We start from the raw sequence: 14,668 nt of genomic DNA, 5'->3' as shown, positions 1-14,668 counted from the left end.
ACGAAGTAATTAGTTCGTTTCACATGTTTAATGTTTTGGTTTATTTTAATTATGAAATAATTAGTTTAAATCGCATGTTCTAATTGGTTTATGATGCATGTATGTAATTTATATCTTAGCAATTGTTACATCTCAACTTGGCCTAATTAATATGTAGAATACTTGTTAATTGAATTAGACATTCATAGGTCATACAAAACCCGACATAGGATTTTAAAATGAATTTCTTTAAAGAATTTAATGACTTCATCTTTTCTTATGACCATTTCTCGCTAGTTGAATTGCGCATGCTTAGCATCCGATTCATTGCACTCGATGACTAGAATAGTCAACATTAACCACCCCTCTTTGGCCATGTGCTTGGCCGAGTGTTGTCTTGGTTTTCGTGCCGAGTTAAGTTCGTTTTGTTTTGTTTTATTCAATTATTGCGGTTTTATTTCAATTGTTATTGTTATTTAATCATTGTAATTATTGTAATTTAATTCAAGCAATGTAATTTGTACTTTATATGGGTCTAGAAAGTCCTTTATTTTGAGTCAAAATAATTTTACAAAACCTTTGTTTTAATTGATTAAATTGAAGTATTTAATCAATTAAATCGAAGTGAGTGCAACAAAAAATGTTAAAGCTAAGGACGAAGTCCTATGTGAGCCATGGCCTTATCATTAGCATGGTTTTCGAGGCACCTAGATAGGCGTGCCAAAAGTGAGTCAAGTGTCATGTTTAGCAATTGTATTTAGATCGAGTTGTATCTTTAATTCAATTGTTTGCAAATCGAGTCGACGAGAATCGTCTAGGTTGTAATAGCTAGTTCCCCAACGGCTCCCCCATTCCCATCTAAGCCAGGCTTGTGAATGATTGTTAGTATAGTTCAAATCAATATCACATGCTAAATCACTTGGACAAAGTAGATTAGATGCATTAAATGATTAGAAACCAAGATCACATGTTAGGATCAAAACGGTGTTTGCATTCTCTTACAACGAACCGTAGTGTTGTCCAATTAGCCATCGTAGTCCTTAGTAGAGGACGTTATTACAACGGGCAGGGGTGGGTGTTTTATTAACGAACTTCCCATCACGTACTTTCGACAACGAACTCAAATCTCATTTATGGTTCCCAGATTTTCTTAAATTTGGTGGCGACTCCAAACGATTTTCAAACCCGTGGATAATCCGAATCCCCACATCCACATTTTGGCGACTCCGCTGGGAGTTGTAACTTGAAAAATAAAATGATGGCTAATAGGATTAACATTATGATTCGTTTTGCATACATGCATCACCCATTCAAGACTTTAGGAGGGCCACCTCACCCATTGGATCGATTTCAGTGGTTAGGAGGTGACGTCCACTATGCTGATTTAAGTATCAAAATGGTACCGCCGAAATCTCTAAGTACTCACTCTTACCATATTGAACACTTCTGCTTATGGGAGGCTTGACTTTCTTTGATAAGGTGGATCATTGGCATATACCCAATTAGAGGACCGACAGAGACTTAGAAGAGTCTAGGTTCATGCACGACTAATATGTGAATGCTTATGTGCTACATGATCATCCTCCGTGTTTTTCGAGATTTTTAACTGTTTTTGTCAAAACCGTTTTTTCGAAAACCGTCTTCAAATCAAGCATGTTTTCAAACTCGGAATGCTGCCAAAATAGATATAGGTTTTTAATCAAAATGAGCTTTTTATAGCCGGCATGCTGCCCATTTAAAATCTCATTTTCAAATCAACCATTTTCAAATCAATTCCGAAACGATTTCTCACCTTTCCCGAACATAGAATATGTTTCGAGTCAAGTCCAGCTATGTCTTGGGTTCAAGTGGACCGTGTCAAGAACACAACCCTAGTGGGTCACCCAAGTCACCTCTTGGGTCCAAGTCAAGTATGTCGACCATTTGGTCAAAGTCAAACCACCAAACGTCCCAGACTAGACCACTTAGGACGTTTTCAATGCACCCATGAGCCAAGTTGGTTCAATCACGGGTTAGCCACACCAAGTCGATGTCAAGTCCAAGTCAAGAAGTTGTTTGAGTCGAGTCGTAGTCCTTGTCAGGTTTAGACCCCTCTCCCTTATGACCCTTTACAAGTGAGCCACTTAGTTCATTTCCCAGGTTAGGTTCTGTCTTTGAGTCAAGTCTGAGTCAAAAGTCAAATCTGTAAGTCGAGTCCTTGTTTGTGCAGGGGATTTTTTTTAATTCGAGTATTGATTGGTTCGGGGTTTTTCTTGTAGAAAGACCGCCTCAAACCCGAAAGAATGCAATGGAAGCGCCGTCACTAAGCTAAGTGAAACTTTGGAGTTGATGATGACTCGATTGGGAGTCATTGAGGCTAAGATCAATGGGGAAAACAATGTGACTACCCCACCATAAATGACTGAACTAGAAAAACGATTCAAACTTATTGAAGATCAACTTAAGCTCTCTCAGGGAGAAAGCATCCATTATGAGAACTCCAGGACCTATGCTCCGGTCCAAGACGAACTCCCTAAGAACTTTGTGCTCACTGACATTCCAAAGTTTAAAGGGACAGAGGACCTATTGGAGTAGTGTCCTCCACAATAAGTGTGTTTACATATTAAATCTCGTTAAAGGAATATCAGGGATTTATTTATTTATTTATTTGTCAGCTGGTCATCGTTAATTGGTAATGATTGGCTGACTAGAGTTTGACATTACTGTCGTGTGACGGCGGTGATCAGCTGATCCCTTTAGGTCACACCTATAGGATGATGCCCAAATGGAAAAACTAATTATTTGTATGAGATACAAATTAATTAAATCCTTGTAATTATTTACTTTTAATAAGTATTGTGAATATATATTATTTGATGATGGGTTACGAACTCGGGCCAAGAGGATTTATTATTTAATTATGTGATAATTAATTAATAAATATTTATTAGAATTTATTAATTAATAGTTAATTAATTAATTTTATACGGATTGTGTATATGTTTTGAGGCGGAGGTAATTAGCTATTTAAATTTACAAGAGGTTGTAAAATTAGCTTATAAGGGTTCTATTGGCAGATTTTATATTGATAAAATGGTCTAATGATTACTTAATAGTTGAGTGGTCATTAGTGGTTAAATTGTATTATTAAGTTTTAAATAATCAAATTAATATTTAATTATGTAAGATAATTAAGTATAAGACTTATAAGTATTTGTGGAACAAATATCGAAAGTCGAAATGGACCCAAAAAACTTCACATGTGCAGCCTAATATGGTGTGGTTTACACTCATGTAGTGACATCATTTTACACTAACTTTTGTTGGTGAATTGTTTACATTTTGTGGCTTATAAATACTCCACATATACACACTTTGGATGAGTGAATTTTTAGAAAAAAAAACTCTCCATCTTTTTCCTCTCTTATCACTTGATCAAATTATTGATCATCATCAAAATAAATTCACATAAATAATAATATACATAAGTATTATTATAGTAATAATATTTATATTATTATATCAAGGTTTTCAACTAAAATTATCTAGTTAATAATTTAGTTGATTTTGGGCTTAATCTTGGGTGCTACCAAAGGAGATTACCTAAGTTGGTAATTTGGGTTTTGGAGGATCATCCACCATCTATTAGCTCAAGAACAACATCAAGGAAGGAGTCCATGAGTTGTGCCCTTTATATTTCCACCATCAATGTAAGGAAATTTCTCTTAAGATGGTTTTATACCATCTTTATGTTATTTTTCTTTGCATGCATGTAGATTTAGACCACTACATAAAATTAGTTAGTAATTTTGACATCATAAGATGAGTCTAATTTGGTCTAAATAACTAACAAGTGGTATCAGAGCATTGTTATATACATGCATGTAGTCTTAAGACGATTTTAGTAATTAATTTGATATTTTGTTTTTAAAATTAGTTTTATCATAAAATATGGTCTTGCATATAAATAATCTGGTCTTAAAATGATATGGGACTAAAATTTGATTTTTGTAATATTTAATCACTTTTTATGACTTAAAATGGCATAAAGTTGAATAAAAATGCACTAAAATTAATTAAGAGTTAATTAAATTATGTTGCATGTTAATTTTATGCATATTTATTTAGAAATAATCACATACATGTTCTATTTATGAGAAAAATAGAAAATTTAAATTAATGTGATTAATTTAGGTAGTTCATTGATTTTTATTTGATAAAAATTGGTAAATAATGGTTATTTTACAAATAAATATTGATTTAATTTTTGGGCTCGAAATTTTTGGTTTTTAGCTCCTGGAAATTGTTCCAAAATGTTGAAAATTTTATTTTTAAGTTGTTTCAATTTTTATGATTTGATTTAGAATTAAATCGTAAAAATTGTCGTTTTACCGAGAAAATTATAAAATTGTTTTAAATAAATTTTAAAAACCAAAAATTTTAACATGCATGTCATTTTAGTGAAAGATCAAAATGTACAAAACCTTAAAATTTTAATTTTCCTTAAAAATTTTAATTAAATGGAATTTTTCCATAAGAATTGTGAATTATTATGTCTTTTGTTATAATTTATGTTTTAATCCCATATAAATTCAAGATAATAGTGAGAATAATTATTTTGATATTAAACCAGATTAGTATGATTAGTAAATCTTAAAATTATTTTAAGAATTGATTATGGATTTTTTATGGTAAAAATTCCGCCAAAGCAAGCTCAAATGATCGTTGTTGATAAGTTAGACGATTTGGCATGACATTTTACATAATGCATTTTTATTATTCATTTGGATGAATAGTTTTTAGTATTTTAATTATGTAATTTTTCCTAATATGGCCATAGGTAGAAGTTGGTATTTCCCGTAATGTAAGGAAATATCGACTTGTTTTGTAATTAATTGCGATTTCGCATCGCCCAATTTGTAATTAATTAATAGTTTTTATTTTAATTTTATTACAAATTTTATAATAGGAAATTGTTATGTAATTTAATTATTAGTAGTTAAATGAAGCATCTAAAGATGGAGTTTTCATGAAGACGGTGTTTTCGGAAAGGCGTTCCGAAATCCTAAAGAAGGAGGTCAATTTTATGAAGACTCAAGTGGCCAAGGAGTTGGTTTCCGAAGTGTAATAGTTTAAGTTAATTATATTAACTAGGTGGTCATATTAGGACTTGTTTGTTTATATTTATGCATTAATGCCAAATCGTCACTACATGTTTTATTTTGTTGTTATCGATTTAATTGTCTAGCATTCACCAATTTTGTTCACTTAAAAGTGATAGACAATTAAATTGATAAGATCTCTCACTTTTATTTGAAAATTGAGATTAGCATTACCAAATAATAGCACCTATGAATCCCTTCTTCATTAGAGGTAGGTTCGGATCACCGAGGTACACTCTTTTTACATTGGGTAAGTCGGGTAATAAAAGTTATTACGCGTGAAAATTGGTTGGACTCAACAGGATAATTATGGGTTGAATCGATCCACCGTGCCCATAATTATTTCTGGGGCTAAAAGATAGATTTTAAGAAAATCCGTCGACCAAGAGTTCTAGTTGTAGAATCAGTCAAAATTGTTGACTCACCAAATTTATATAAATATGGGTTGAATCGGTCCACCGTGCCCGTGTTTATATAAAATTGGATCTTGAAATCATTTATATAATTCAGTGGGAAATCATTATATAAATGGGAACTTGTTAAAATAATTTCACAAGTTAAAATGTTTAGACGATAAATGTTAATCTTTCCTTTTATTTCCTTTATAGTAATCTCGATGACTTCTACTAGTCAAACCGTCACTATAGCTAGAGATTCATGGCTTCGTTCTTTTATGGAAAAATATATATTAAAAAACAACGGCATTAATTTTAAAGATTGCGAGGACCAACTTCGATTAGCTGCCGCAGGTGATGGAAAATTACGCTACCTTGTTGATCCCTCTCCCCCTTCGCCTAGTTCTAGGGCCACTGCCAATATAAGGGAGGCTTATTCTGATTATCAAAAGGAATATGCTGCAATAAAAAATGTTTTGATTTTTTCAATGGATCCTGCTTTACAAAGGCAATGTGTCAAGTTCCACAATACACATGAAGTATTCTCGAGGCTTTCTACTATGTTTTCTCAAGCCCCGAGGATAATTCAGTATGACACCGCAGTTCGTTTCTTTGAGGCTAACCTCAAAGATGGTCAACCTGTGAGTTCACACATACTTAAAATGATTGAGTACGTGGAAACTCTAGAGGGGTTGGGATGTAAGATTCCCGGCGAGCTTGTGGTGTCCGAGTGCTCCACTCTCTCTCTCTCACGTCAAAGGATTTACCCAATTTTGGGTAAATTATAATATGACAAACATGAGAAAAAGTTTATATGAGCTCCATTCTATGCTTGTGCAAGCAGAGAAGGACATGGGATTGAGTGGAAGTACGAGGAGGGATGTACTTGCGATAAACGTGAAGGGGGAGAAGCAGTTTAAGAGGAACGCGGGTAAGAAGCCCGTACAGGTGGAGGGCAAAGGTAAAGCAATTGCGAGTTGTTCTACCAAGCCTAAGCCTAAGAAGGGTAATCCTCTTAAAGATACTTGTAATTATTGTAATAACAAGGGACATTAGAGGCATAATTGCACAAAATACTTGGATGACATTAAAGCTAGCATTGTGAAGCCAACATGTAATTTCTCAACCGAATCTTTTATAATAGAAATAAATTATGCTTCAAATACAACTTGGGTATTAGATACTGGTTGTGGTTCTCACTTGTGCAATCATTTGCAGGGCCTAAAAAGCATAAGAAAGCTAAACAAGGGTGATGTTGATCTCCGAATGGGAAACGGATCTAAAGTAGCTACCGTGTCAATAGGAACTTATGTAATTAATTTAGATTCGGGGTTGCAGTTGTTTCTTAATAATTGTTATTTTGTACCGACGTTGTCTAGGAATATAATATCAGTATCTGTGTTAGACACAGAAGGTTTTTCTTTTGTTATAAAAGACAAGTGTTGTACTTTTTCCCTTAATGGGATTGTATATAGCCAAGCTATTTCAATCAATGGTATTTATATTCTAGACACTTGCAACGATGTTTATCATTTAGATAATAAAAGACACAAAACAGGTGATCCCGATCAATCTTATTTATGGCATTGTCGATTAGGACACATTAACAAGAAACGCATTAAAAGACTAGTGTCGACTGGTATAATTAAACCTTTTGATTTCGAATCATTTGGTACATGCGAATCTTGTCTTCTTGGCAAGATGACTCGTGCACCTTTTCTAGGAAAAGGATCTCGAGCTAGTGAGTTGTTGGGTTTAATACACACTGATGTGTGTGGTCCAATGACAGTCACTGTTAGAGGTAATTATGACTATTTCATTACTTTTACCGATGACATGAGTAGATGTGGGTATATCTACTTAATGAGGTATAAAAGTGAAGCTTTTGACAAATTCAAAGAGTTTCAGAATGAAGTAGAAAACCAATTAAATAAGAAGATTAAAACAATACGATCAGATCGTGGTGGGGAGTATTTAAGCAATGACTTTAGAGATCACTTTAAAGACTGCGGAATTGTATCTCAAATAACTCCTCCTGGCACACCACAATTGAATGGTGTAGCTGAAAGGAGGAATCGAACTTTATTAGATATGGTCCGATCAATGATGAGTTAAACTGAGTTACCTAAGTCATTTTGGGGTTTTGCCATTTTATCTGCTATACGCTCACTTAATCAAAGTCCCACTAAAGCAACTGACAAAACTCCATATGAGATATGGAAAGGGAAGGTCACGAATTTGCGATACATGAAAGTATGGGGTTGTGATGCTTATGTCAAGAGCAAGTCTGATGATAAGCTTGCACCTCGTTCTGACAAATGTATTTTTGTAGGCTACCCTAAGGAAACATGTGGATATTACTTCTACAACAGTAACGAGAACAAACTGTTTGTGGCTCGTGAAGCTGTCTTTCTAGAAAAAGAGTTTATTTCTAGAAGACATAGTGGGAGAAAATTTAAACTTGATGAAGTTCAAGAGCCACAAACCGATGTGACAGTACAGGAAGATGTTCCTTCTACGTCTGAATCGGTTATTGTTCCTTCTGAACCTAGGAGGTCAGAGAGGGTTAGTTGCCAGCCTGATAGATATCTTGGTGTTATCGAGGAAGATGGTGACTATGAGGTTTTACTTTTGGAAAGTGATGAACCTAAGACCTACAAAGCAGCTTTGGCTCGAGGCCATGTAATCCGAAATGGATTCTATGTACGATAATCAGGTATGGGACCTGGTTGACTTACCTAAAGATGTTCGACCTCTTCAGTGTAAGTGGATATTTAAGATTAAAATCGGCATGGATGGACATAAAGATGTCTACAAAGCTAGATTGGTAGCAAAAGGTTTCACCCAGGTTCATGGTTTAGACTATGATGAAACTTTTGCACCAGTTGCTATGCTTAGATCTGTTCGGATAATGTTAGCGATTGCTGCATTTCATGATTATGAGATATGGCAAATGGATGTCAAAACCGCTTTCCCGAATGTGGGTTTCGGAAGAGGAAGTGTTCATGACACAACCTGAAGGTTTTGTGGATCCTAAAAATCCTAACAAAGTATGCAAACTTAAGAGATCCATTTATGGTCTTAAGCAAGCGTCAAGGAGTTGGAATCATCGTTTTGATCATGCTATTAAATAGAATGGTTTTTCTCGAAGTGTTGAGGAACCATGTTTATACATGAAGTTTAGTGGGAGTAAAGTTATTTTCATACTTCTTTATGTGGACGACATATTACTCATTGGGAATGATGTAGATATGCTTGCTTCTGTCAAGAAGTGGTTAGGAAATCACTTCCAAATGAAAGATTTAGGAGAAGCTCAGCGCATCTTGGATATCCGGATCTATAAGGATAGATCCAAAAGGATATTAGCTTTGAGTCAAGAAGCCTATATCGATAAGATTCTTGACCGATTCAATATGAAAAACTCCAAGAGAGGTTTTCTACCTATAGGCAGTGGGATTACTTTGAGTAAGTCACAGTGTCCTACTAAGCCTAAGGATATTGAACGCATTAAATCGATTCCCTATGCTTCCGTTGTTGGATCAATCATGTATGCTATGATGTGTTCTCGTCCTGACGTCTCGTATGTTTTGAGTATGACGAGTCGTTTTCAGAAAAATCCAGGTTAGAGTCACTGGATAGCCGTCAAGAATATTATTAAGTACTTGAGAAGGACTAAGGATTCATTCTTGGTGTTTGGAGGAGAATCTGAATTACGTATAAGAGGTTATACGGATGCTAGTTTCTAAACCGATAGGGATGATTTGAAATCCCAGGCTGGTTTTGTCCTTGTGTTGAACGGAGGGGCAGTTTGCTGGAGAAGTTTTAAGGAGTCTGTGACTGCTGATTCTACAACGGAAGCTGAGTACATTTCAGCCTCTGAAGCTGTAAAGGAAGTTGTTTGGATTAGGCAATTCTTAGAGGGACTGAAAGTAATTCCGACCGCCGAGGATCCTATCACTTTGTATTGTGATTACAGTGGGGCAATTTTTCAAGCAAAAGAGCCCAAGTCTAGTAACAAGTCTAGACACGTACTTGGAAAATTTCATGTAATTAGAGATTTAATTGAAAGGAGGGAAATTACAGTCTGTAAGGTTGACAGCTGACAACATCGCTGATCCTTTAACCAAGCCATTGTCTCAAGCTAAATATGATAGTTATGTAGTTTCGATGGCATTGAGACGAATGCCAGAACTATTGTAAATTATATGATATGTAATGATTAAGATATTGTATTTATTATTTCATATATGATAATTGCATTTATCGTTGTATTCAGTTTTATATCTGAATTCATATACTTTGTTTTATCCAAATAGGTTGTAGTAACAATGTCGAACCCTATTAAAGTGAACTGGATTAACATTGTATCTTGTCCCTAGTTACTTAATGAGGTGACGTCTCGGAGTGACTAGATTGTAAGGCGAAAGATGACAAGTTCGACTGTCATATGGTCATAGTGATGATTGATCGATTACATAGGCAGATTGTGAGACGATTTGTCGGACAATGACCGTTTGTAGAGTCCTTTTGTTGCTGGGTCGTGGCAAGGATTTCTATTTATTCCTTCGAGTCAATTCTTTAGACTAGTGACGGTTTGTCTGAGTTGGTACGGTTTTCCGGTGGCTTAGGTTTTTGTTCTAGGTCGCGCCGTAAAAGGAGGCCGATGAGCATTTACTGGGTCATTGTGATCTGTATCAAACGAAGAAAATAGGTCAACGGGATTGTCCATTTATGTAATATTTTATCTCAAGGCCACTCGGGGAGAGGTGACTGGAAATGCGTGGCCACGCTCGGATGAGATCTATAGTAGATTATCCGGTCAGATAGTCATTCTCCTGATCGAGGAAACCACTTTATGATATGATCACATGAAAGAACGACCTGAAAGACATATTGCATTGAATGGGAGATATTATTGGACAAGAGAATTGGTAACGCACACTTGTGTCGGACAAGTGAGAGATTGTTGGAGTAGTGTCCTCCACAATAAGTGCGTTTAGATATTAAATCTCGTTAAAGGAATATCAGGGATTTATTTATTTATTTGTCAGCTGGTCATCGTTAATCGGTAATGATTGGCTGACTAGAGTTTGACATTACTGTCGTGTGACGGCGGTGATCAGCTGATCCCTTTAGGTCACACCTATAGGATGATGCCCAAATGGAAAAACTAATTATTTGTATGAGATACAAATTAATTAAATCCTTGTAATTATTGACTTTTAATAAGTCATGTGAATATATTTTATTTGATGACGGGTTATGAACTCGGGCCAAGAGGATTTATTATTTAATTATGTGATAATTAATTAATAAATATTTATTAGAATTTATTCATTAATAGTTAATTAATTAATTTTATACGGATTGTGTATATGTTTTGAGGCGGAGGTAATTAACTATTTAAATTTACAAGCGGTTGTAAAATTAGCTAATAAGGGTTCTATTGGCACATTTTATATTGATAAAATGGCCTAATGATTATTTAATAGTTGAATGGTCATTAGTGGTTAAATCGTATTATTTAAGTGTTAAATAATCAAATTAATATTTAATTATGTAAGATAATTAAATATAAGACTTATAAGCATTTGTGGGACAAATGTAAAAAGTCGAAATGGACCCGAAAAACTTCACATGTGCAGCCTAATATGATGTGTTTTACAGTCAAGTAGTGACATCATTTTACACTAACTTTTGTTGGTGAATTGTTTACATTTTGTGGCTTATAAATACTCCACATATACACACTTTGGATGAGTGAATTTTTAGAAAAAAAAAAAACTCTCCATCTTTTTCCTCTCTTATCACTTGATCAAATTGTTGATCATCATCAAAATAAATTCACATAAATAATAATATACATAAGTATTATTATAGTAATAATATTTATATTATTATATCAAGGTTTTCAACTAAAAGTATCTAGTTAATAATTTAATTGATTTTGAGCTTAATCTTGGGTGCTACCAAATGAGATTACCTAAGTTGGTAATTTGGGTTTTGGAGGATCATCCACCATCTATTAGCTCAAGAACAACATCAAGGAAGGAGTCATTGAGTTGTGCCCTTTATATTTCCACCATCAATGTAAGGAAATTTCTCTTAAGATGGTTTTATACCATCTTTATGTTATTTTTCTTTGCATGCATGTAGATTTAGACCACTACATAAAATTAGTTAGTAATTTTGACATCATAAGATGAGTCTAATTTTGTCTAAATAACTAACAGGACCCTCTCCAACATATTCGGTCCTACAAAGAAAACCTTGCCCTGAAAGGTGTACCTGCAAGTATGCTCTCTGTCATCTTTGCTCAGTCTCTGGGGGAACACCCAAGAGCCTGTTCTATAACCTACAACTGAAGAACTACCCCACATTTGAGGACATCACCCGTGGAATTTTGCAAACATTATGCTGATAACGCAGAGATCCAAACCACTATGAGGACTCTGGAGGTCATGACGCAAAATGAAAAGGAAGGGTTCACCGATTTCCGGGCCCGATGGCGCGCAGAAAGCGTGAAAATAGCCAGAAAACCCGAAGAAACATAAATGGTAGACAAGTTTGTGAAGAATCTTCGGCCCGTCTACCGTGATGTATTGAAATATCAAAACTTTAGCACTTTTAAAGAATTGACAAGGTGCGGGAAGAAAATTGAAGATGACATCCGAGCTGCTGAGATGGAGAAACCAAAGGGGTACACTGGGGGCTCCTCCTCTAAATCAAAGGCCCATGCCAGTACCAATCATATTCAAGCCATTAGCCTTACTGGAGGAACTTCCAAAAGGCCTCAACGCTCTAGTCCAAGAGTATTTACTGACATACGGTGTACCTACACATACGCCTTAGAGAGACTCGTGGCCCAGGGGAAACTGAACCCCATTTACCTAACTCCTGAACCACCATTGGAACAACGAAATAATTGCTACAAGCCTGACGATATTTTGCATACCATCAAGAAAAAAGGACATGACACGGAAAAGTGTCTCCATCTCAAACATGAAATACAAGATATGATCGAGAGTGGAACACTCCCAATCCCGACGGTCAAGCCCAACAACGTGACCAACCCATTTGGTGATCACACGAATGCTGTATTTGTCGAAGACAATATCGATATGACCCATCTATACCGACCCTTATGCCATCTAAAAGGCTTCTTTGTAGGGGAAGAATTCATTGATTGTTCAAGGTACCTTCCCAGCCCGAAGAACGAAGTTCAATTTGGGGATTTCGCCATCAATTGCACGCCATATATTCTCCAAAGCGGGAACGAAATCCATGGAATTCAGGGCGGTAATGAGGATGATATTTACCTTACCGAAGGAGCAACTGTCTCACGAATCTGAGATGAAATCTTGGAACCTAGAGAGGATGTCCTTAAATCCATCTCTACTGCCGAGAATGTTCTAGATAAGGGGTTTTCAAAGAATCTACCGTAGTCAAGGCACTTAGTGAAGGGTCGACCTCAGAGGCCTCCCTCATTAAGAAGTTCTAAAAGACTAAGGCAGATGCCACTACTGGGAAGTTAATCTCTAAGCACCGAGCAATGAAAGACGTCTACAACAAGCTCACCACCAGCAAGAACTTCATGGGGATCCGAAATCCGGCAGTAAAAATCGATGAAGAGACGAATAGAGTAATGAAGAGAAGATACTCCCAATCATGGTTCTTAAGGCTGCAGCAAGAAAGAGAGGAAAACAGAGAAAATCTAACTTCGAACTATCTAGCATTCATCAAGTACCCTCCCAAATACATAGTCCTCCATGGCACGGACGAGAACTCCCCCGCATACAAGGTTGGGTCCTTAGAAGACCTAATGGTAGGGTACATATTGCCACGTTGTGGTTGGGATGCCACAGAAATAAGAAAAGTGACTAAGGCTTGGCATCAATGGTGGTCTAGATCAGCAAGGAGAATGTCTTACTTAGAGGAGAAGACAGGGGTGGATATAGATTACTACTGCATCACAGAACAGAAGTTCTACTACCCGTAGAAGGAGAAGTATGCAAACTGGATGGCGGTTCCGAGTCCGAGTCTGATAAGAGTTCTAAGTTTGAGTCTAAGGAGTCAGGTGTCAAAGCCACCCCCTCCCAAGTTTTTGCTTTCAATACACCCCTTTCTAATTCCGGTACCCTGGGGCCTGTCCCGAATACCTCTGTTGTCTCGCCAATGACCTCTGAGCAGTTGGCCCAAATGTTAGCGCATTTCGCGCAGTTTCAAATTAATAATAAGATGAACCAGTTTGCTTACGACTTGTTTTATTTACATTGCAATTCAATTTTGAAAATAATTGTTTTAGTAGTGACATTGAGAATGAGGCCGAAGGCGAACAGGTTGAAGAAGATGAAGAAGAGGTAGAACCACCTCCATAATTGGTTAAAGGATTAGAAGAATACGACCAAAGAAACTCCATGATCGAAGATACCAAAACCATCAACGTGGGAACCACCTAAGAACCACAGGAGCTTAAGATAGGAACTACCTTAGATCCCGCAGAAAGACAAGGGTTCATTGACTTGCTATTTGAGTTCAAAGATGTTTTCGTATGGTCTTACAAAGATATGCCGGGAATTGATAGGGAAATTGTAGAACACAAGATTCCGATCAAACCAGGGTTCAAACCAGTGACGCAGAAGCTACGCAGAATGCGTTCGGAATGGTCTTTAAAAGTTAAGGAAGAAATTGATAAACAGCTCAAAGCCGGGTTCATCAAAGTATCGGAGTATTTGGATTGGGTCGCCAATGTAGTGCCAGTACCGAAAAAAGATGGAAAAGTTTGCATGTGCGTGGACTTTCGAGACTTGAACAAAGCTAGTCCGAAGAACGACTTTCCATTACCTCACATCGACATCTTGGTTGACAATACCGCGAATCATGCATTACTATCTTTCATGGATGGATATGCTAGTTACAATCAGAATAAGATGGCCGAGGAAGACATTAGTAAGACAACATTCACATCACAATGGGGAACCTATTGTTGCACAGTAATGCCTTTCGGTTTGATAAATGTCGGGGCAACATACCAGAGGCCATCAACGACGTTGCTACATGATATGATGCACAAAAAAATTTAAGTTTATGTTGATGACATGATAGTCTAGTCAAAGGAACGTAGTGGCTGTGACACCCCCATACTCCAAGTGC

The sequence above is a fragment of the Silene latifolia genome, chromosome X (genome assembly GCF_048544455.1).
Source record: "Silene latifolia isolate original U9 population chromosome X, ASM4854445v1, whole genome shotgun sequence".
Lineage (NCBI taxonomy): Eukaryota > Viridiplantae > Streptophyta > Magnoliopsida > Caryophyllales > Caryophyllaceae > Silene > Silene latifolia.
The sequence above is the reverse complement of the archived record's forward strand: the minus strand, read 5'-3'. Positions refer to the sequence as shown.